This window comes from Aethalodelphis obliquidens, unplaced genomic scaffold (genome assembly GCF_003676395.1).
Source record: "Aethalodelphis obliquidens isolate GAN/ISIS:26980383/991018 unplaced genomic scaffold, ASM367639v1 scaffold66, whole genome shotgun sequence".
NCBI classification, from domain to species: domain Eukaryota; kingdom Metazoa; phylum Chordata; class Mammalia; order Artiodactyla; family Delphinidae; genus Aethalodelphis; species Aethalodelphis obliquidens.
Window position 1 is genome coordinate 6,574,239 of NW_020838010.1, and position 25,163 is coordinate 6,599,401.

The 25,163-nt window shown below is 35.3% G+C and overlaps 1 protein-coding gene and 1 non-coding gene across 3 annotated transcripts in view; both read left to right on the forward strand.

The window, feature by feature from the left end:
- HTR2C (5-hydroxytryptamine receptor 2C) overlaps window positions 1-25,163 on the forward strand; it is a 257,668-nt gene that overhangs the window by 25,127 nt on the left and 207,378 nt on the right. The window lies entirely within an intron of this gene.
- LOC113611034 (small nucleolar RNA SNORA35) lies at window positions 20,170-20,298 on the forward strand. The gene has a single exon (XR_003429329.1). It is a non-coding gene; the product is annotated as a small nucleolar RNA SNORA35 (small nucleolar RNA).

Here is a 25,163-nt window from a genome sequence, read left to right on the forward strand (position 1 = left end):
GTAAAATTTTAACAGACTCATTTAGTATAAAATTAATATATACTCAATATATAAATGAAATTAAGTAACACAAAAATAGAGAGTGGAACTCTATCAAAATTGGAAAGAGATTAGGGAGGGAATAGGGTTCGGAATGTCTGTTATATGCATTATTGATAATCAAAAACTAGAAGAAGAGAATGGTGATTTTACATCAAGACAGTTGCATTAAAATGACTGTATTAAAATGTACCAGTAGTTAGAATGGCGACCATTAAACTGTCTTGCTTTGTTATTTAATGAATCACCATTTACGATGATGACAAAGATTTTACTTCCTTTGTTAAGTATGTATTGAAAAAGTTATTGAAAGCCAGCTTTCCAAAGAGAAAAAAAAGAAATTTAAAAAGTGTAAAATGTAAAAATTGAAAGAGCCCCAGCAGCTCTCCTCAGAGTGCACAGGAAGTCACTCATTATAAGTTTGTGAAGATCCTAGCTTGCCTGCAAATATTTTCACTGTGTTGGAGAAATAGGTTAAGGTGCACATGCAGGTAAGTTTACATTCTCAAGCTTCAAACTGTGCTCACACAAGGCCATCTCACATAAATCAATGGCCTCATAAGCCTTGCCTTAAGACCAAGTAAAGACCAAGGTAGTAAAGACCAACGTCAGCCTTAGTAGAATGTGAGGTAAGTCAATTTTATTTTTAGTATCTCCCTTTCAGCACTATTCCATCCTTACCATATTGTCTCCATTATGATTGCTCCTTGCTCTTCTCCCAGGCCTGTGCACCCCTCTTTGTACACACACCCACTGACATCTTGCTCTTATCCAGCTTTTAATTGGAGATCTGATACACAAATTCATCCTAGGGTGGCAATACCTAATAAGTCCTATCCCATCCAGAGAGGCACGTTTTAACATTGAAAATGTGGCTCCAACAACTGAATTTCTTGATGGTCTGAAAGAGAAAATGTGCCCCAAATCTCATCACGTGGGTATGTAAGGTTGTTGCCTACTTCACTTCTCTGAAAGGCTGGCCTTGTCAGGGCATGTTAGTGACATGAAAAATATATGTACAACCTGCTTAATATAAAGGTTAGAGACTGGTTATTTATGGTAAATAATTTTGTTAATGTTAAATGTGTTAATTCTCACTGTATATAGAAGAGTATCAAGAGTTATGTTATAATGTATAATGTATATGTGTACATTCCAAGTCTTTAAAATGATATTTTCCAAGTCTTTAAAATGTTGGGTACCTGGTGATTTCTGTGGCTATTTTAGCTATATAAGATTCAATTGATCTTAAAAAATAAGTCAGTTGACCTGATTTGTCTCCAGCTGTCATTCGAATTTAGTAAGACCTTCCCTAAAGCCCTACTTATGCTACCTATGCTACTGTGAAATATGTATATCACAGTCAAGGTAATAATTTAGGTAATGTATTCAAAGTCTCCTATGAAAAATGATCAGTTGGACAACTGTGCTTCTCCTGAGCTGGACAAGGTTTGTAATATCAGTAAGTATCAAAAGTAAACATTATCTTTTTTCTGTAAAGCCATATTAGCATTTAAAGTTTCTTCTCAGAAAACGCTAATGTAATGAAGAAATGGTGTACATACATTGATTCTACACTGTCATGGTAGGATTTATACTTGTCACTCTCTTGACACATATATTAACAATTTAAGAATTTTATCTTCTATCTTTTAACCTTTTATTTATGTGGCCTTCTATTGCTAAGAATAAATACAAATTCACTTAGAATTTTTTTTCAGTATGAGTTCTTTGATATATAACTGAGTGTCTATTATTGCAGAGATTTTTCTCTAGATAATTAAATTACTTTAGTTAAAACCTAAGTAGACTATAACAAAAATCAAGTATTACCTACATTGATAGACAATTCCATTATTTTCACTTTGCAGTGTATTGTACTTAGTTGCTTTATTCACAAATAGTTTAATTTCTTGGATTTGATAAAATAAGTGTATTTTATCACTCTTCAACTCTTCATTTGGTTAAAGTAAATAATACATAATTAAAACTCATGAAATATATACAGAATTGAGTGTTAAGTAACAGAATATAGTGTGTCCTGTGCAGAGTATATGTCTTTTATGTCACCTATAGGAACTAACATGGTACAATATCTCACACATAATATGTATTTAATAATATATTCAATAATTCATTCAATAATAACAAACTAATAATGGTAAAATAATGGCACTTCTAGAAGAGAGGTACTCAATCAGGCATGATTTTTAGCAAATGAATATATATACACATTTAAAGCATAGGAAAACCTCAGCCTTTGTAAGACAATTCCACATGCTTCACATTTTTTACCTTTATTAATATTCCAAAAATTTAAGTGGTCCTTTATAGTAATCAATTAAACTGAAAAACATGGCATTAACTAAGTACTTAAAGAAATATTTATTGATTTTAATAATCTAATTGAGCCAATTGATAACTTGAAAAACCACGTACCATACACATTTTTCACTCTGAGTAGCCTGCACCAAAATCCACCAAGGCTGACAATAGTTTAGAGTGTACACATCCTAAGCTATTTCAACTGTTCAAAAGAAGTGAAAGTTACTTTATTTTGGAAAGGTAAGTAGCCCAGCAGTTTCAAAGGAGAGTTACATTTGCATCCATACTAGATAATAACAGTAAAATAATTTCACATGTATGTTTTCTGTTTTTGGATATATGCCTTTCAAAATATGCTTCCACTTTTAAAGTATACATTTTCAAAACATTTATATCTCCTTAAATATAAAATATGGGTATAACTTAAGTAACTGCAGTAAGCAAATTAATATATGTCATATAAGAGGATATCATGATCAAAGAGTTTATGACATAAACGTTGATTTTTTTACTTCACTCTTTTAAAATATTTATTAGTCTTGAGTTTAGTACATATTGTTCTAATTTAAATAATATCACATATTTTAAAAATAAAATACAGATACTTTAGTGGAGTGGAATTTTTATATGTTGTGTGAAATGAATATTTGTGTATTGAGTCATGTTTCTATTGCATTTTACTCTAATTTTTTTTTCTTTAACTCAAATTTTAAAATTACTTTACCTCCACCAAAATTATACATGTGATCCTGACAAGTAATACATTGCATAGGTAAGCTTGCCAACAATTGCTTTCTGAAATATTCCCTTTTTATAAATCTAGGTACGGTCATTCATTTAAATTTCTCAAAATTAAATATCTTTATTTGTATTTTTAGAGATACTAATAAGCTAGTACTAAACTAATAAAAAGAGAATAAGAAAACATGAAAATCAAATATTTATGGTATGTTCATTAAAATCTGTATATAATTAACTGCCATTCCACTGAGTATTCTCATTGACTTCATAGGGTTTTGATTACGAGAGAACAAACTTTCAATGTGTTGCAAGTTTCTTAGCATCATTGCTAATGGCACTATCACTTAGATAGCTAGATTAGGCAAGAAACGGTCAGCCATCCTTGAACATCTTCCTATCCCTTATGTCCCATAACCAAATTCATCACTAACTCCTGTCAGCTTTAGCTCCTAAATGTCTTCACTCCATTTCTACCATCATTATACCAGTTTGGCTTTCCATTATCTTTTGTCTGAGTACTGGAATAGGCTCCTAACTAATATGCACCCAATTATACATTTGCACTCCCAAATTCATTCTTCCAAATCTTATTTCTCTTAGAATAAATATCCATATATTTATCATGGTTTACAAGGGACCACCTGATCTGGCCCCTGTCAACCTCTTCAGCATCATATTTTACACTTTCCCCTCACCCTCCTCATGAATGCTTCAGCGGCATGGTCTACTTCCAGTTCCTTGAACTCACCATTCTCTCTCTTCTGCTGTGAAAACTTCCTTGCATTTCCCACCTCTCCTAACACATCGCCAGTTAACTTCTTTTAAACCTTCAAAACATAACCTAAAAGATATTTCTTCTGGGAACAGGGAAGCCCTCTTGCCTACCTACCTCCCAAGACTAAGTCAGTTTCCTCTGTTATATACCCTCATAGGTAACACTGTGTAACTTCCCACCATAGCACTTATCACAGTCCATAATTATACATTTATGTTTGTGATTAGGTGAGGATTGCTATGGCCTCCACTAGATGTGAACTCCATGAGATCAGGGACTGTATTTGCTTTTGCTCAGTATTATATTCTTAGTGACTAGCAGAGTGCCCAACATATGATTCAGTAACTATTCATTGACTGACTAACTGAATGAACAAATTTAGGTATTATCTATTAAAAGTCATTTGTGTAACTTTTTGTGATGGTTAATCTGTGGTTGTTCAATTGCAGAAGTTTTTTTCTACTCCCCCCCAGTGGTAGTTATAAATATTGCAGCCTGGTGAAAAATTAGACCCCTCAGTTACTAACGCCTTAACATAGGGTTGCAAATGTCAGCTACCTACTAAGTTTGACAGCAGTAAAAGTATTGCCATGACTTTAAATGTAACATTAGCTACACAAGCAGCTGACACTTTTATAAATGCCTAATACTACATATGAATTGTTGAATAGTCCAACAGAGATATTGAATAGGTCTCTCTTGCCCTGTTCCATGCACTAAGAGCTTCATATTCATATAACCAAATTATATCACTGCTATGCATTATTAAATAAGTAAATTCAAATTTGTGGCAAATGAATTAAGCATAAGTTGTAAAGTATTAAGGATTACTGCTAATGGAGCTTACGTTTCACACTAAAAAAGAATGGGGGTGGGGGAGGGATGGACTGGGAGTTTGGGGTTAGTAGATACAAAATATTACATATAGAGTGGATAAACAACAGTGTCCTACTGTATAGCACAGGGAAACATATTCAATATCCTGGGATAAACCATAATGGAAAAGAATATAAAAAATAATGTGTATATGTGTATAACTGAGTCACTTTGCTGTACAGCAGAAATTAATGCAATATTGTAAATCAACTATACTTCAATAAAAAATTAATTTAAAAAGAATATATATATTCAATATATATTGCATTTAATTATGAATAATTGATTATATGAATATATGGAATATATTTAATGAATATATATATTAATATAATTGAAATGTGATGTTACTAAATGAATACATTGCTAAGTGGTCTAATTCTTAGTTCATATTTCCTCCTGAATAATGAAGCTTTCTCATTTCTACTTTAGTCTCATACTGTACTTTATTTTTATTCCACTGAATTTCACTTGCTATCTTGCAGTGGTCCAAGTTTGTCTTAAATTACATATATCTGCCATAACTCATACAGTTTAATATCCTAGTCATGTTTCCATTTTTTCATCTGTTAAAATATCGACAAACAATTTTAAGACAGCACAATGAGTGCTAGAGCAATGTTTCACAAAACTTACTGTGGATAGAATCATCTGGGGATCCTTTAAACCTGCAGATTCTGATTCATTAGGTCTGAGAAGGAGCCAGAGAGTCTGCGTTTCTAACAAGCTCCCAGGTGATGTTGATGCTGCTGGTGCTTGGCCTATATTTGGAATAGTAAGGTAACAGCAGGAGTCAACAAACTTTTTATGAAAAGGGTCAGATAGTAAATATTTTTGATGTTGTGGACCATATGGTCTCTTGAAACTTTTCAGCTCTGCTGTTGTAGCATGAAGTCAGCTATAGACAACATATACATAAATGAGTATGGGTGGGGCTAGGTTCGAAGAAAACTTTATGAATACTGAAATTTGAATTTCATACTGTTTTCACTTAGTATGATATATTATTCATCTTTTTATTTTTTTCCCAACCATATACAAATGTAAATGCCATTCTTAGCTCATAGGCCATACAAAAACAACCTGTAGTCTATCGACCACACTGCTAGTCCATAAAGTACCAATGGGTGACTTTGCCTGAGGCTGGAGGTGTGTGGTAAGACAGGTTCTGTAGAAAACATTATAGCTGCCTTGAAGAAGTAATGGTTTTCTGGACAGAGAAGAAGTAGGAAGTGAAAGAGAGAGCTATAGGCAAGCAACAGCATTAGTGGTTTCTAAACTGAAAGCATAGGAGTGTGACATAAGAACAACAAGCCTGCCTAGGTGGAGAAGGCTCAAAGGAAATGGGAATTACTTATATGCATATCTAAATAATTTCCAGTTTTAATGAGTAGTGGTGTCAGGTGAGCAGAATGAGAAGTGGGGGGTGCTATTAAGTTCCACATTTTAGAATTTCCAGAGAGTACTGGTACACTGGGAGGGAAAAAGAGAATAGAAATGATTGAGTAAACCAGGACAAAATGCATTTGAAAGGTCAGGACTCTCTGCAAGTGACTACAGACTGTTCTCAGTTGAAAGCTTTGGAGAAGCATTGATGTAAATGATCAGGGTTCACAAATTCATTGATGAATAGTGAAATGAGTATCACAAAGATAGGCAGAGCAAGGCAGGCAAGCCATTTGTCCACTGTTACAAAGCACACAGCAAAGTCAAAAGGGCACCTAAGAACTGACAACTGAAAATTCAAAAATGGTCTCAGGAGGCAGAGTCAAGATGGCAGTGTGGGAAGATGCAAAGTTAATGTCTCCCCACAACTAGGGTGCCTGCCGGCTGCTAGTGGGGAACTCTGATGCCCAAGGAGACAGGAGGAACCCCAAGTGAACTGGTGGCTTTTGGGATCTTGGTTCATGAGCCTGGGGTCAGGCCAAAGCTCCTGCAGTGGGAGCTCCAAGTCTTAACCACTGGACTAACAGAGAACCTCAGACCCCAGGAAATATTCATTGGAGTGAGGTCTCATGGAGGTCCTCATCTCAGCACCAAGACCCAGCTCTACTCAATAGCCTACAAACTCCAGTATTTGAAGCCTCAGGCCAAACAACCAGTAAGACAGGAACACAATCCTACTCATAAAAAAAAAAAAGAGAGAGATGGCAAAAAATATGTCACAGATGAAGGAGCAAGGTAAAAGCCTACAAGACCAAATAAATGAAGACAAAATAAGTAATCTACCTGAAAAAGAATTCAGAGTAATGATAGTAAAGATGATCCAGAATCTTGGAAATAAATGGAAGCACAGATTGAGAAAATACAAGAAATGTTTAACAAAGATCTAGAAGAAATAAAGAACAAACAGAGATGAACAACACAATAACTAAAATGAAAAATACACTAGAAGGAATCAATAACAGAATAACTGAGGCAGAAGAACGAATAAGTGAGCTGGAAGGCAAAATGGTGGAAATAACTGCCAAGGAGCAGAATTAAGAAAAAAGGATGAAAAGAATTAAAGACAATCTCAGAGACCTCTGGGACAGCACTAAACGCACCAACATTCGAATTATAGGGGTCCCAGAAGAAGAAGAGAAAAAGAAAGGGTCTGAGAAAATATTTGAAGAGATTACAGTTGAAAACTTCCCTAACATGGGAAAGGAAATAGTCACCCAAGTCCAGGAAGCACAGAGAGTCCCATACAGGATAAACCCTAGAAAAAACACATCAAGACACATATTAATCAAACTAACAAAAATTAAATTCAAAGAAAAATATTAAAAGCAACAAGGGGAAAACAAAAAATAACATACAAAGGAATGTCATAAGGTTATCAGCTGATTTTTCAGCTGAAAATCTGCAGGCCAGAAGGGAGTGGCAGAATATACATAAAGTGATGAAAGAGAAAAACCTACAACCAAGATTACTCTACCCAGCAAGGATCTCATTCAGATTCAATGGAGAAGTCAACAGCTTTTCAGAGAAGTAAAAACTAAGAGAATTCAGCACCACCAAACCAGCTTTACAACAAATGCTAAAGAACCTTCTCTAAGCGGGAAACACAAGAGAAGAAAAAGACCCATAAAAACAAACTCAAAACAATTAAGAAAATGGTAATAGGAACATACATATCAATAATAACCTTGAATGTAAATGGATAAAATGCCCCAACCAAAAGACACAGACTGGCTGAATGGATACAAAACCAAGACTCATATTTATGCTGTCTACAAGAGAGCTACTTCAGACCTAGGGAAACATACAGACTGAAAGTGAAGGGATGGAAAAAGATATTCCATGCAAATGGAAGTCAAAAGAAAGCTGGAGTAGCAATACTCATATCAGTTGAAATAGACTTTAAAATAAAGACTGTTACAAGAGATAAGGAGAGACAGTACATAATGATCAAAGGATCAATCCAAGAAGAAGATATAACAGTTATAGATGTTTATGCATCCAACATAGGAGCACCTCAATACATAATGCAAATGTTAACAACCATGAAAGGAGAAATCAACAGTAACACAATAATAGTAGGGGACTTTAACACACCACTTACACCAATGGACAGATCATCAAAACAGAAAATAAATAAGGAAACACAAGCTTTAAATGACACAAGAGACCAGACAGATCTAATTGATATTTATAGAACATTCCACCCAAAAGTGGCAGAATGCACTTTCTTCTCAAGTTCACACGGAACATTATCCAGGATAGATCACATCTTGGGTAACAAATCAAGCCTTGGAAAATTTAAGAAAATTGAAATCGTATCAAGCATCGCTTCTGACCAAAACACTATGAGATTGGAAATCAATTACAGGAAAAAAAAACTGTAAAAAAACACAAATACATGGAGGCTAAACAGTGCACTACTAAATAACCAAGAGATCATTGCAGAAATCAAAGAAGAAATTAAAAAATACATAGGAACAAATGACCATGAAACACGATGACCCAAAACCTATGGGATGCAGCAAAAGCAGTTCTAAGAGGAAAGTTTATAGCAATACAATCTCACCTCAAGAGACAAGAAAAATCTCAATCTCAAATAATAAATCTAACCCTACATACTCAAAACAACTAGAGAAAGAAGAACAAAGAAATTCCAAAGTCAGTAAAAGGAAAGAAATCATAAAAATTAGAGCAGAAATAAATGAAATAGAAATGAAGAAAACAATAGCAAAGATAAATAAAACTAAAAGCTGGATCTTTGAGAAGATAAACAAAATTGATAAACCATTAGCCAGACTCATCAAGGAAAAAAGGAGGAGGACACAAAACAATAAAATTAGAAATGAAAAAGGAGAAATTACAACTGACACTGCAGAAATACAAAGGATTATAAGAGACTACTAAAAACAACTATATGCCAATAAAACGGACAACCACAAAGAAATGGATAAATTCTTGGAAAGGTACAATTTTCCAAGACTGAACCAGGAAGAATTAGGAAATATAAACAGATATATCACACATAATGAAATTGAAACCATAATTAAAAATCTAACAAACAAAAGTCCGGGACCAGATGGCTTCACAGGCGAATTCTATCAAACATTTAGAGAAGAGCTAACACCTATCCTTCTCAAACTCTTCCAAAATATAGCAGAGGGAGGAACACTCCTAAACTCATTCTATGAGGCCACCATCACCCTGATACCAAAACCAGACAAAGATGTCACAAAGGAAGAAAACTACAGGCCAATATCACTGATGAACATAGATGTGAAAATCCTCAACAAAATAGTAGCAAACAGAATCCAACAGCACATTAAAAGGATCATACACCATGATCAAGTGGGATTTATCCCAGGGATGCAAGGATTCTTCAATATATGCAAATCAATCAATGTGATACACCACATTAACAAATTAAGGAATAAAAACCATATGATCAATATGCATCATGCATCTCAATAGATGCAGAAAAAGCTTTTGACAAAATTCAACACCGATTTATGATAAAAACTCTCCAGAATATGGGCATAGAGGGAACCTACCTCAACATAATAAAGGTCATATATGACAAATCCACAGCAAGCATCATACTCGATGGTGAAAAACTGAAAGCATTTCCACTAAGATCAGGAACAAGACAAGGATGTCCACTCTCGCCACTCTCATTCAACATAGTGTTGGATGTCCTAGCCATGGAAATCAGAGAAGAAAAAGAAATAAAAGAATACAAATTGGATAAGAAGAAGTAAAACTCTCACTGTTTGCTGATGACATGATACTATACATAGAGAATCCTAAAGATGCCACCAGAAAACTACTAGAATTAATCAGTTAATTTGGTAAGGCTGCAGATACAAAATTAATGCACAGAAATCTCTGGCATTCCTATACACCAACAACAAAAAATCAGAAAGAGAAATTAAGGAAACACTCCCATTTACCATTGCAATAAAAAGAATAAAATACCTAGGAATAAACCTGCCTAAGGAGGTGAAAGACCTGTACTCAGAAAACTATAAAACACTGATGAAAGAAATCAAAGATGACATAAACAGATGGAGAAATATACCATGTTCTTGGATTGGAAGAATCAATATTGTGAAAATGACTATACTACCCAAAGCAATCTACAGATTCAGTGTAATCCCCATCAAACTACCAATGGCACTCTTCACAAAATTAGAACAAAATATTTTACAATTCGATGGAAACACAAAAGACCCCAAATAGCCAAAGCAATCTTGAGAAAGAAAATCGGAGTTGGGGGAATCAGGCTCCCTGACTTCAAACTATACCACAAAGCTACAGTAATCAAGACAGTATGGTACTGGCACTTAAACAGAAATATAGATCAATGGAACAGGATAGAAGGCCCAGAGATAAACCCACACACCTATGGTCAACTAATCTATGACAAAGGAGGCAAGAATATACAATGGAGAAAAGACAGTCTCTTCAATAAGTGGTGTGGGAAAACTGGACAGCTACATGTAAAAGAATGAAATTAGAACACTACCTAACACCATACATAAATATAAACTCCAAATGGATTAAAGACTTAAATGTAATACCAGACACTCTAAAACTCTTAGAGGAAAATATAGGAAAAAACACTCTTTGACATAAACCACAGCAAGATCTTTTTTGACCCACCTCCTAGAGTAACGGAAATAAAAACAAAAATAAACAATTGGGACTTAATTAAACTTAAAATATTTTGCACAGCAAAGGAAACCATAAACAAGACAAAAAGACAACCCTCAAAATGGGAGAAAATATTTGCAAATGAAACAACAGACAAAAGATTAATCTCCAAAATATACAAACAGTTCATGTAGCTCAATATCAAAAAAACAAAAAATCCAGTTAAAAAATGGGTGGAAGACCTAAATAGACATTTCACCAAGGAAGACATACAGATGACCAAGTGGCACATGAAAAGATGTTCAACATCACTAATTATTAGAGAAATGCAAATCAAAACTACAATGAGGTATCACCTTGTGCCGGTCAGAATGGCCATTATCAAAAAATCTAGAAACAATAAATGGTGGAAAGGGTGTGGTGAAAAGGGAACCCTCTTGCACTGTTGGTGGGAATGTAAATTGATACAGCCACTGTGGAGAACAGTATGGAGGTTTCTTAAAAAACTAAAAATAGAACTACCATATGACCCAGCAATCCCACTACTGGGCATATACCCTGAGAAAACCATAATTCAAAAAGTGTCATGTACCATAATGTTCATTGCAGCACTATTTACAATAACTAGGACATGGAAGCAACCTAGGTGTCCATCGACAGATGAATGGATAAAGAAGATGTGGCACATATAAAGAATGGAATATTACTCAGCCATAAAAAGAAACGAAATTGAGTTATTTGTAGTGAGGTGGACGGACCTAGAGTCTGTCATACAGAGTGAAGTAAGTCAGAAAGAGAAAAAGTTAATACCGTATTCTAACGCATACATATGGAATCTAAAAAAAAAAAATGGGGCTTCCCTGGTGGTGCAGTGGTTGAGAGTCCACCTGCCGATGCTGGGGACACGGGTTCGTGCCCCGGTCCGGGAAGATCCCACATGCCGCGGAGAGGCTGGGCCCGTGAGCCATGGCCACTGAGCCTGCGCGTCCGGAGCCTGTGCTCCGCAATGGGAGAGGCCACAACAGTGAGAGGCCTGTGTACCGCAAAAAAAAAAAAAAAAAAAGATACTGATGAACCTAGTTGCAGGGCAGGAATAAAGAGGTAGACATAGAAAATGGACTTGAGGAACTGGGGCGGGAGGGCGAAGCTGGGGCGAAGTGAGAATAGCATCGACATATATACACTACAATAGATGACTGGTGGGAAGCAGCAGCATAGCACAGGGAGATCAGCTCAGTGCTTTGTGACCACCTAGAAGGGTGGGATAGGGAGGATGGGAGGGAGGCTCAAGAGGGAGGGTATATGGGGACATGTGTATGTATATGTCTGATTCACCTTGTTGTGCAATAGAAACTAACACAGTATTGTTTAACAATTATACTCCAATAAAGATCTATTTTAAAAAAGAAAAAAATATGGTCTCTACCAATGTCTCAGCATCTGACAGACTTTGCTGATGAGCTACAGTGTAGGCATACACAATGACAGGCACAACAAGCATATAGATTTTATAGAAGATGTTTCTATTACTTCTGTGGAAGTGGAAGTGGAGTGAGATGATGAAATATTACAAAAAACACCAGAGTTAGGAATTATGAAAGATGGAATATCAAGTACAAAATTAACTCAATCCAAACGCTTTTAGGAATTCTTACTCTTCCTCTAATTCTCTTTCCATTTTCCATCTCATCCCTCCCAAAAGGACTTTGTCCAGTTGTTTTGGAGTTTTGTTTCATTGGAATGCTAGACGTGAAATAAGATTTAATGAGAAATTATTATACACAAGAGACTTCAGAATTAAAAAAAATTTCTCCCAACAAGCTAATAAATGGGGAATTTTTGCTCCCACTTATTTACCTATATCTCCCTGAAAACAGGGAGTGCATCTACTAGTAGCTGTGGCTTAGTCATAACCCAGGGATAAAAACGGAAGGCAGAGCAAAGGGAGAGTTTTCACTTTTCCACACTAGAGGGAACGCACAAATTTTGATCAGAAAATTTTAGGTAATTTTTAAATACTGGCTGACCATGAGAGGAAAGGTAACAGAGTTTTATTAATCAGAGTTAGAATAGCAAATGTAGACATAGGGAATTGTAAGTTTTTTTAACATTCAAAGGGCCTGTGATCAAGTTCCCCATCAAATGAGGAGCGATGTTATACATAGTTATAAGTTATCATTTACTGAATACTACTCAATGTCAGGCAATATGCTGAAAATTATACAAATTATTCCATTTAATTTTCACAACATTCCAATGAAAGTGCTTATTATTACCTGTACTTATTATATGAGGCCTCGAGGGCTTAAGTGAGTTATCCAAAGTCTCCTGAGTCCTATGGACTTGCCAAAGAAAAACTGCTATTATGTCAATCCAGTAATATTAAGTGCCTAGCACATACCAGATGCTAGACAAAAGTTAGCTATTGTTGTTTTTATTGTTACTATTGTTATTAGTATTATTGCCATTTACTCACCTCCTCTAAGCCTTGTTTAGCTCAACAATAACATGGAAGTTAGTATGATATAAATTTGTCAGATGGATTACATGCAACAACCCACTTAAAGTTTCTAGCATATAAAAGCCACTTAGTAAATGTCAAAACTGTATGAACTTTTCTCTTGAAGGATACTTTATATTTTTAAATGAGGCCAAACAAGGCAGTAGATATTGATATTTCCAGTTATTTAGTGGCATACCCCTGGATAATGAACTGGACAGTTTGTCTTCAGAAAACAATGTTTGACTAGAAAATGAATTTGGTTTAAGTACCTGGCGTCAGGAGGTTAAGAGAGTTTATGGCTAAAATACTCAGCACATACTTCAAAGTTTCTGAGCTTTTTTCCTGCTCCATCTACTACTTCCTATAGTTTGTATCTCTAAAGACTTGTACAGATATTTCCAAAGTATTTGTGTATTTAACAAAATAGTATTATTCATAATGTTATTAAAATAGTATAATTCATTCATTTGTGCCCCAGTTTAAACATTGCCTTTTAATAGTTCAAGCAATGCTTATCGATAATGTGGGAGTACTCAATAAATGTGTTCAATAAACGTTGTATGAAAGTGTGAATGAATGACTCGTACATTATTATTTATTATTTTTATATCTTTAGATTTCTGCACAGAAAGCTTCCTTTAAATTGCATATATACTTATCTCTGCAAATTCATTTTAACAAAACACATAATGTTCCCCTGGATATAAAAGCATAAATGAATTAGTCTTTTTTTTTTTTTTTTTTTTTTGGCTGCGTTGGGTCTTTGTTGCTGCGTGCAGCCTTTCTCTAGTTGCGGCGAGCGGGGGCTACTCTTCGTTGCGGTGCGTCGGCTTCTCTTTGCAGTGGTTTCTGTTGCAGAGCATGGGCTCTAGGCACACAGGCTTCAGTAGTTGCGGTGTGCAGGCTTCGGTAGTTGTGGCACATGGGCTTAGTTGCTCCGCGGCATGTAGGATCTTCCCGGACCAGGGATCAAATCCGTGTCCCCTGCATTGGCAGGCAGATTCTTAACCACTGCATCACCAGGGAAGCCCTTGAATTAGTCTTTATTACACTTTATTTTTTTAATTATAGTTAAAATTGACTTTGGTACTTGATGTGCTAACAGTTAAGTGCAGCACACCTTCCTTACACTGTTTGCTCCTTGGTGCTTTTCTTTATTTAATATTCATTTTGATGAGTTGGCACTCCTCGTGCCTTTAAAGTGTAAGCCAAATTTTCAGTTTACAAACAGATCTTTATGTTATTGGCTAACAGAAACCTCTGATTCTAAAAGGGAAAAAATGACCAAGTATCTCTAACATCCTAAAGAAACCTAAAATTTCAGTGTCTTCTCCAAATTTGTCCAATAAAGGCTGAGCTAGAAGGTACTTCTGTTTTCTGGTAAGGACAGGAGAGTCAAATCCACCACTTCTATAGTTTGTTCCAGCTCTAGAAAAGAATTTGGTGGAGGGGATTATAACTCATGGGTTAAAGAAGATTTAGACTTTTCTGTGGGATTGAATTTTTCAGGTGTATATGAAATTTATAAAGTAAATTCTGTTTCTTGCCAGAACTTTAATTTATGAGATCAGAAAAATGTTTGTTAGTTTTGGTACCATGCAAGTCATTGGCGATTTTGATAAGAGTTTTGTGTAGCAGTGGAGACAATCCAGATTGGAGAGGGTTTAGTTGTAAGGAAGTAAAGAGAGCGTGTCCAGACAACATGGTGGAATGGGGTGGTGGGAATTGACAGTAGTTGTCCTATTTGAGGGTCAGGACTTGGTGATTGGTTGTGAACAACTAAGAGAGAAGGAAGAGCCAAGGATGATTCTCAGCTCTCTGGCTTGCGCAGTTAGTGATATGAGATACTTTTTGCTGAGATGGGGTATACAAGAGGAGGGGAAGCAGTTTTGTTTGGGGAGAGGGACAGAGATAAATTTAGTTTAGACATGTTGGATTTGAGTTGCCTCTAAGATGCCCATTGGGTGATATCTAGTAGGCAGGTGGGTAGCAAGTTTTTCTATGGCTTCCACTTCCATCTCAGCTGTCTCCCATTGTAGACAGCCACTTCCCCATCGCTGATTTACCTGTCAGTACAAACACATCACTTTCCTTCTTCTAGAAATTTGTCTCTAGTTCACTTCCCTTTCTGATGCTCTTTTTTAATTGAGATATAATTGACACATAATACTAAAAAGTACATTTTTAAAGAGAGTGATTCTATGGGGAAAATTTTTTTACTTGAGAGCTGATCATTGAAAAGATAGCTTAGGGGAAGAAAGCTGTAAAGTCAATGAGGGAAAAGAAATGAAGAATGGGTAAGATTTGCTTGTGTTGTAATAAGGTATAGGAAGTGTCTCTGAACTCAGCACTGAAGATGCAGTTGAATTTAGAGTGTGGAGAGGGCAGGAGGAAGAGCATTTCAAATGTGTGTGTCGGGGGTGGGGGTGGGGGAGGGCTGCATGAAAAGATTGGAAACGAACGAGCATTGAATGAGGCAGAGTTGATGGGGCCTGTGACCTTATTGGGTTATACTTAGTAACGAAATAAGGTGGGGTAGACCAAGTGAGAGCAACATGGAAATGATAGAGGAAGATGCTGACCACGGGGTTTTGATAATATTTATAGCAGCTCTTCCAAAGAGAAACTCCTATAAGTATTTAGAAATATGGGACTGGATCTCTCATCTTTCAGTTCTGATGCTTTGGTATTGTGCCCTCCAATGATTACACCTGTAACAAACATCCCCTACCACCAGGTGGCTATAGAGTTGTGTCATGCTCCATAGCTTTCCGGTGGTTGGGACTCTAGGGGGACAAAAGTCCTTCCAAGCCACAACTTTTAAAATCTGATCATCTACTTAACGTCCCATCTACTATCTAGACAACCTTTTAGGAAAAGTTGAATTAAGATCATCACTTCTCAATATTCCCAAGCTTAGGGAATTGATTTATGTGTTAAATTCCCAAGGGAGGCACCAAAACAAATGAAATAGAAGGAGTAAATATGATTTGTATTTAGTTTCTGTGTACCTTACACTATAACATATGACTTGTTCCCAGACAACTTTCTTTATGTTTGCTATCCAACATTGAATTCTGCCAGTTAAAAATAATTTTTTTACTCCTCTCCAACAATTGACTAATTGAGATTTCCTATGGCAGAGTTATAGCTGTGAGAAGGGATATCAACTGAATTAGAGGAAAAGAAAAGTATAGCTAGGCTCTCTAAAGCCTTCAGGAGAAGGTCAGTGGCAATTTGGATAGTACGAGTTGGCAGAATACAGATCCAGTAGTTCTGCCTTCATTATACTTTATGATATCACTCCCCGGAGAACATAAAGTTCTCAGTTTATTTTTTGGGAAAAATATGTAAATCCAAGATCATTATTTTTGACTCTTCATATTAATAAGTAGTGCCTTAAGTTTGCATTAGAACTAAAATGATTTAACCTAGTTTTTAAAAAGCAAAACACTACAACTTACATACCAAAGTATCCCGTCACAAGAAAAGGATGACGTTTATTGCTCTAAATTATTCAGTTTTCACACAATTTGCTGTAAACATTTAACTAATAGAAGAGTCCAGAACTAGTAGTTGATGGTGATAACAGTGAATTTTATCTTTTTTCCTCCCACTTGAGTCCCCGGCGGTTAGAATAAAGAATGAGTGGACTAAGTTATCTGGATAATATACCCTTAAATATTAGATTAATTAACCAAAATAATTATGGAGAATTACTATGTGATGAGCACTATGCCAGGAACTGTGGGCGTTGCAGATAACTCTTAGCTAGGATCTATGACATCTCAGGTTGCTTATAATCCTATTGGTGAGATAAGATTAATTATGGAAAAACAAACAAAAAAGGAAGAATGTTACAAAAAGCCAAATCATGTGCTCTGAGCAATAAAGATTATACAGGTACAAAGGGGAGGAATCAATGAAGCCTGCATTTCAGCCTTTCAGAATCTTCAGGAAGTGAGCTTACAAACTGGGATGAATTGTACACAAATTTGCCATCATTATCTCTTCCATTTCATTAAGCAGTCTATTTGTCTTTTTTACACCTTACCCAGGCATTCACGTAAGTATCTTGTACATAAGTATCTTATATGCATAAATATTTGCTGGTTGATCGATTAAATTTTTGAGGATATTAGTAAAAGCAAGCAAAAGAGAGACATTTTGCTTTTCTGTCCAATATATAGTTACCTTGAGAAAAATCTGTATTGACCATGGATAAAGTACCTTATCATTAGATCATAGTGCCAGTCTGAAAGTAAAGCTTATAGATCTGCTTCTTAAAGAGTGCAGTGCCCAGTAGCTCACCCTCACGACACTGAAGAATGAAGGTAAAAATGTGAATGCTTGTTGGACTCTGAAAACAATTTTGGTGCACTGGTCTGCATCAATTAGTCATAACTTAGAATATCAAGATTTTAATAATGCCAGTAGTTAACTTTTCAGCAGAAATGTTTCTCTAATGCTTCATATATCCAAAAATTGAAGCAAATATTTAAATAGTGTGAGTTTGGTCTCCTTTTAGGAGCAGTATTTAAGTAGTATCTATCTTATGCTTAAGAAAAGCAGGATTTCTTTTTTTTAATCTTCATATCTTTATATTAAGGAACTTTTGTTTGTTTAGACATGCTCCTCTTCCACAAAAACAAGAGGCATTGAATGATATTGTTGCAATTAATGCTAGGCACGTACATAATTTTACTGGGACATGGTTAGACAATAATGACACATCATCATAGATAGGGATAGAATGGCTACCACTGATGAAATATTGATAAAAACCTTGACTAAATTTCTTTTAGGTGAATTATCTCTACTACAGCATTGCATTTTGATGAGTATACATACTGGAAGTAATATTATAATTTAGCATTAAGGCTGTTGCAATCATACTTACATATAAAATAATTACTCTAGGAAACTGCAAGTGCTTTTCAAAATTGTGGAATAATGAACACATATTTTTCTACATGATGAACTAAATGGGATGACAACTTCATAAATGAATAGTCTTCTAAAGAAAATGTGAACTATTAGAACACATAATTAATAAACAGTTTGTCACATGTTATTTTCCACCTTTTTGCATTCATATCCATCAAATAGTCTGCACAGTGAAGACAGTATCTATATTCTAACAGGTTAACCAACAGTTTGGAAATAAGTCTCCTTTGTTGGAAAAATAGAAACAAGTGTGAATTCATATTTTTCTCTTCAATTTGCCATTATTCTAGAATTTTAGGCAGGAAAATACGTTCTTTATCATTCATAGATAAGCGTCATTGTACACTTTAAATTTGGGAGTGCACTTTTTCTCTACTCTTAAATTAGGTATTGCTTACTTTTAAATTGTTTTCTTCCTCTTCATTTTTAAAAACCTTTCACCAACAAAGGCCTAGAATATCACCAGTAGTTCTCATTTTGCTGAGAAAGTTCTCGTATTTGATTCCATTCTCTTTCAGGTGTGTAAGAAAAGTCCTAAACCTCAACTTTGGTAATGAACCTTCCTTATTCAGGGAGGGCAGGCAAGAAGGAAATGGAACATTTTATACCTCCTGTATTGATAAAATCTTTAAAGTTTAAAAGAACCAAGCATTTGAGGGAATGTGAATCAAATAGATTTCTTATGCATTACTGGCAGAAGTATACACTGTACAACTACTAGGGGGAAAAAGTTGGCATTATCTCCTAAAAGTGAATATTCACAATGTGTATACAATGTACTGTTTTATTTTTTCATTGATTAATCGATTTTGTCAATGGAGCCGTGCTGATGAGATGATAATGGTGATTCACATAGCAATGGTTAGAGTTAATCCAGTCCTGTGCACTTAAGGCCAGACCGTTTTTCAAATTCCAGGATGGCTGAGCACCCAAGGGGGCATCATTTGGTAAGGCAGCATAATAGGCTAGGGCAAAACTAGAAGGGGTATAGAAAAAGGCTTTTTTTAAATAGGAACACTCTACATTTAGAGTAGTGCTTGGTTCATAGAATTTTATCAATGACTTCATGAAACAAATAATGAAAAAGAAGTAATAATGATTATTTGCCAATGGCTGCTTGAGGTGACAAATTTTTAGTCATAACCAGGAGAAAAAATGGGAGGCACATCAAATGGATAGTTTTCTGTTTTGTACATTTGGGAGAATGTGAGTTCCTTCCAGATACACAGGAAAAATGTGTCTTTGTCTTTTACATAATTTCAGAGTAGTGATCTACAAATTCTCATCAAGAAACTTTAAGCAATTTTAAATAGTCATATTCAACATTTAAGCCAACATAAACAATTAGGTATAAAGCAACTTGGCTTTTGTAAGGGAAAATTATAAGACAAGTAGAAAAATATGGAATTATTAACAAAAAAAAATCTAAAAATGTTTAACTAACTTCCTCACCAATGTAATTTGAAAAAGAAAAAGAGAATTGCCATTGGTTACATGGGAGGCGTTTAGTTGTGACAATAGCTATTATTGATTGAACATCTACTAATGTCACCTACTGGACTGGACTCTACAAGTTATTTCTTCTAACTCTCGCAACAGTCACATATGAGGAAACATAGGCCAAGAGGGCTTTAATGAGTTTCCAAGGTTCCATAGCTAGTGAGTGTCAGAGCCTGGATTCTGAACCCAGACCTGCCTGATTCTAAACTCACAATTCCTTCACCTGAAGCTGACCCATGTGTGCGGTAGCCATGCCGAGGGAATGAAGCAATGGATCCTGAGATGTTTCAGGTCTCCCATCCACACCCTCCTTCAAGCTGGTTCTTCGGCACAAAACACAGCATCCCAACCCTAGCTCCACTGTCAACAGCACTGGCAAGTGACCCACTGGGCTCCTCCTTGACCAACTGGGCATCGAGCAGTGCCAAAGCAAATCCCTCCACAAAGCTGGGAGAGTCATGCTGTGGGCTACTCCTGCATGCAGGTGGGTACATATCTCCTGAGTCCTGGGACCCTGCCTAAGAAAAGTGAGGAGGTGGAGAAACAAATCAAGCAGCTCAGTATCTGCTACTACTAGATAAAAGTGACTATGTTTGAATCAGCTTAATAGCAGGTACTCAATAAATGTTATCACCGTTATTGCTTATTATCATCATAATTGCTAGCTGTGTAGCTCTTAGCAATTCACATTAACCCTCTTAGACTCAGTGTCCTAGTCCATAAAATAAGCTTGACACTACTGGAACGATCTAAGATTGTCATGGTGATTATATTACAAGATAAATTCATTTATATTCACTGGCAAATTGCTCATTAAGTGTTAGGATAGGAGAGATAAGTTGTTTTCTCCTTTTGATGTGACAAAAATAGATTATAATTGTCTTACAGATTTTGGCTCTTGTGTATTTTATTTGCCCCACATTCTTACCAGCTTTCTGACAAACTAACCTTCCCCTGCCTCTTCATTCCCTGTAGATAGTTTAACAGTCTATTTAAATCTAGTGCTGACAGAATTTCTTTCCCAATTATTTCTTGTAATTTAGATCTACGCTCAAGACCCATTCCTAGCCCCTTCTTTCCTTCATAATACCTTTGAATACTCAAGTCCCCCTTGAACCTCTCCCTCTATCACACAGTTTGGCAATAACTAGTTTCCCATTTTTTGTACTCATTTATGTCGGTAACTTATTGGCTAAGTTGTAAACTCTTTGAAAGCAAAGACCCTATCTTCTCATACATCTTAGTACTTACTGCAGCACCTAGCCCCTTACCTTGCATAAAGTAGAAGCTCAATAAATAATTACTGATGGAAAAATTCATGTAAGTTACCTATGAAGTCATTCATTAATTCTTATAACCAGGACTTGAAGACAAGATCTAGAAAGTTGAATACCCTAGTTTTAGTACCATACAAAACATGGCACTGTTTTATGTGGCAAATAAAACATAGACTGAAAACTCATTTAAAATCAAGAAAAGATTAGTTTGTGAGAGATGAATTCATGATAAGTTATTTAAGTGAAAATAATTATTTTGAAGTAAGACCTCACACATTTTTTGTGTTAACATTGTGGATGGTAAACTTGCCTTCCCAGGAAATGTCTTTAGGGCCTTCAGCCAGAAAGGACGTTGGGCTCATAGGTCTAACCTCAGGTCATAGCTATGTTCTGACAATTAGGCCAACATTGTAATATAGTATACACAACTTGCAGCTTATTATTATTTTCAGACAATTGAGATGAAATATATCAGTGAAAAATATATATCGCACTAAATAAATCCTTGTTGATTGAAATACAAAATGAAATAAAAACTATGACACATTTTTTCTGACAATTGATAAGGAATAGACTTTTTATACAGTATATATTTTTTAATTTCTTTCTTTCAACTATCTTTCAAACTATCATCTTTATTGCCACCATTGAACCAAAGATAAAAGAAGTTTGAACATCAAGTATGTGAGTGATATGAAATGAAAGTAGAAAATGGGCCATGTGCCTCTATGTAAATTTCCTTGTCTTGAGGTTCCAAAAATTGGCCTCTTTTTTAAAAATGAAAGTAAATATCTTCTTTCTTAGACATATGGCAAGATATTTATATGATCTAACTTTGTGAATTAATGTGTTATAATGATACAGAATTTTATTTTTCCCCTTATTATTTTAATGTAGAACAAATGCTATTTGAACACTCCCCTATTCCTCCTCAGCCATATACACACATATTACACTGATTACAGGATGTGGGAAGACAGTCTTTTAAATAGATTTTTAAAACAATTTCTTAAAATAATGTAGTCTAGGGGCTTGTCTTGGAAGTCCGTGTGGGTGGGTGAGAATCTGTCAACATAATGTCTGTTCTCAGTATTTTTCCTAAGGGCAACATGCTATTTTGTTTCCCATGTGATTATTTTTGTGTTTTATTTTCCTGTTTGTGTACTTTAATTTCATTTAGGAAATTAATGGAATGAGGAATGGCAAAGTATGATTGTTTAGATTCTCTCATAATGTAGAATGATTTTTGTGATAAAGATTATGAATATGAATTCTCTTTGATAAACATCTACTTATAGTTGAGTGAAGTATTATTTAGTATAGAATGTAGTATTCAAAAGAAAAAGCAATTTATCTAGGAAATGCTTCTTCCCTTGTTGCATTTACCCTCTTGTTGGCTTGATGTATCTGTTTTGCCTATTTGTCCTTTATTACTGTCAAGACAACAAATTTCTATCCGGAGCAGATGGTGTAACTGCCATTGTTCAAGTGCTTAAAATTCATTCTGCTGCAGGGAATTTTTATCATTAAACCTCTAATTTGGCAATATTAATAAATTGAATCTATGGACTGTTCTGTCTGGGATGTCTGAACCTTTGTTACATATCTGAAGAGAAAAATACATATTTATATGTATGAAAATGAAAATTGTATCAAAAAACTTGTTTATTTCTTAACAAATGAATGTAAAGATTTTTTTCATTAAGTTAGTATATAGTATGATGGGTAAATGCTATAAAATTTTAGTCATTTTTGGTGTATAAATTTATTGTGGACTTTACTTGTTTCCTTTATTAATGTCTCCATGTTTTATCCCAAAAGAAATTTTAGATCATGATGTGTCTTGATATAGTTGAATAGAGTGTTTAAATTTAAATCTATTTTTAAACTTCAAATTTAGGCCTTTTTGTCCATAGCTCCTCACAGCACCCTGCCCGACCTACCCCACATGAAATCATGAGATTTCATATTTTACCATCAGGAAAATAAAGAGAATGCCATTTTCCCCACTCTTAGCCACATTTTCAATATTGGAATGATTAAAACTGGACCAGCAGAAGTTTTGCACTTAACTTTATCCTTACAACTTTAAGGCAACAAATGAATATTTTGTGGAAATATTCATAATAACTTGTAAACAAATAACATATACGTATTCAGTAAATAGAATTCCACAATATTCATGATTTTTCAGTGATTACTACTTTAGAAATAATTCCACTCAGTGTAATAAGGTAAACTATAAACAGTATCCCATAGTTGGACGATTATACAATCATTGGTGAATGAGTCTAATTGAACATATGTTGAGCAAGTCAACTGCTGTTAGGGAGATCATACATTCGTTTGTCCAGAATAGTCACAGTTTACACTTATCAAGCAAATATGAATACTTTCTTTGACTCTCAAGAGTGTACCAATTTGGATTCTAAGTTACATGTTTATTCGATCTCTTCTGTACCCATACAAACCTAAGAGTTACATGCTGACATATGTGAAAGAAGTATAAGCAAATGTCCATTACCCAGAGGAGCATGCAAACTTATTAATGACAAAAGAAATACATGTGAAATAATTGCAAAATAATCCATAATTCTTTGTATTAAAATTCTAAATATGTGGTACAGGCAATAAGCAGTGTTGGAATTCAGAGAGATAAATGGATGTGGACTAGAGCTGTTAAGCCTAGTTTAAGCTACTGCTCTGCTAAAGGGCCTTGCAGGCATGAGGTCACATGGACAAATTTCTAGGGATGGATATGATTATAGTTCACTGCTGATCAATCGACAGTGGAAATGACTGAATACAAAGAAGGGTATGGTAGAGAGAATAATCACTAAGGACTTGGAAATTCTGGTCTCTCATCCTGGTTCTGCCACTGGTCAACTTTATGTCATTGAGTAAATTACTTCTTCCCTTTGGCTTTATTTCCTTCATCTGTAAAAAGAGGGCATGAACTGGATGCATCCATTCATCGGTTATTTATTGTGAGATTACTTTGTGCAAGGTACTCTACTAAGGGCTATGTAAAGGATCTCTAAAGTTCGTTTCCTGCTCTAACTTCTACAGAAATGTCACTTCCATCACCAATGTTTCCAGGGACATAGTTGTAACTGGTTTGGGATCATGTGCTTCTCTGTCACAAAAAAAGAACATTTCTTGCAGGTAAGTTAACCCAAACCAGCAAATATTTGTTGTGTTGACTTGAAACTTTTCCTAGCAAGTGTCCTTTATTTCCTAACTGGATTAAGACCGTATTTTCATTCCTTCTGATAATGATGCAACCCTAGAATGGTGGGGGACTCTTTCAGGAGAAGCTGGCATTACGTATTTTCAGAGTGTGAAAACTACTATTATGCTACAGGTAACCAGGGCTTCAGACAGCTCAGCTGGGAAGCCTGGATACTATGCACTGGTCTCCTTTGTCACTTCTCACAACTGAGGCCTGTTACCCATTCTGATATCATAAAGCTTGCTCTTGTTCCCAGTTCTAATCACCTAAAAGGAGAGATCATGCTCTCTGGAGTAAAGTTGTAGCACCTGCACAAGGAACTGTACCACCTCAAAGAAGCTGAGATGTCTTCTGTGAATCTAGCTGGTTCAAGGCTGTAGGCCCACTTGCCTTGGCGGTTTTTCCTATCGCAGAGAGTGGAGAAAGCGGCCCAAACCATCAGAATGGATTATACGTCACTTTTGATAATGCACATGGATCCTCCACTCCATTAACTGGAGAAGTTGGAGGTAGATCTAGTCTAAAAAGAATCTGAGGAACAAGAGAAAAAATTTAGTGGTCTAATATTTATTCTGTCCTTTAAAATTGTGGTGTAATATCCACAAATAATTCTGAGCCTTCTTAATATAGTAGATATGAAATACAAGATCAAATATTAACAACTTTTAAGTTGCTACTTAGTTCATTTACATTTGGTGCATCATTAAACAGAGACAGATTTTTTTTTTTTGGTAGAAATGCCAGGATGTATTTAAAACCAGCTGCAAGTTCACCTGTCTGCTGTCAGTGTTGTTAGTGGTGGTCATGGTCATAGTGGGAGGGGATGAGAGGGAGAGAAGTCAAGATTTTATA